Here is a 331-nt window from a genome sequence, read left to right on the forward strand (position 1 = left end):
AATTTGTTTTGGTTAAAATCAACAAATAATTAAACATAAATAAATCGTGATGTCAATATTGATCAAAATAATCATGATTATCATTTTGGCCATAATCGTGCAGCCCTAACATACAGTAAAGTACTTAATATAATAGTTAATAAATTTGGCTATATATAGGCTATTTGTATTTGAGGGGTGACTTAATCGTCATATATGTACACTAAATGCCATAAAGATCTGTGTATCAGCATTTCAAAATATGTGTGCCTTCACTGATTAATTTAGTTCAGGTGTGTCCAGATTAGGGCTGCACAATTACGGCCAAAATGATAATCACGATTATTTTGAT

General features: G+C 29.9%; 1 long non-coding RNA gene across 1 annotated transcript in view; it reads right to left on the minus strand.

The window, feature by feature from the left end:
* The window catches only part of LOC116706964 (uncharacterized), a 10,535-nt gene that overhangs the window by 3,029 nt on the left and 7,175 nt on the right, over positions 1–331 (minus strand). The window lies entirely within an intron of this gene.

This window comes from Etheostoma spectabile, chromosome 2 (assembly GCF_008692095.1).
Source record: "Etheostoma spectabile isolate EspeVRDwgs_2016 chromosome 2, UIUC_Espe_1.0, whole genome shotgun sequence".
Lineage (NCBI taxonomy): Eukaryota > Metazoa > Chordata > Actinopteri > Perciformes > Percidae > Etheostoma > Etheostoma spectabile.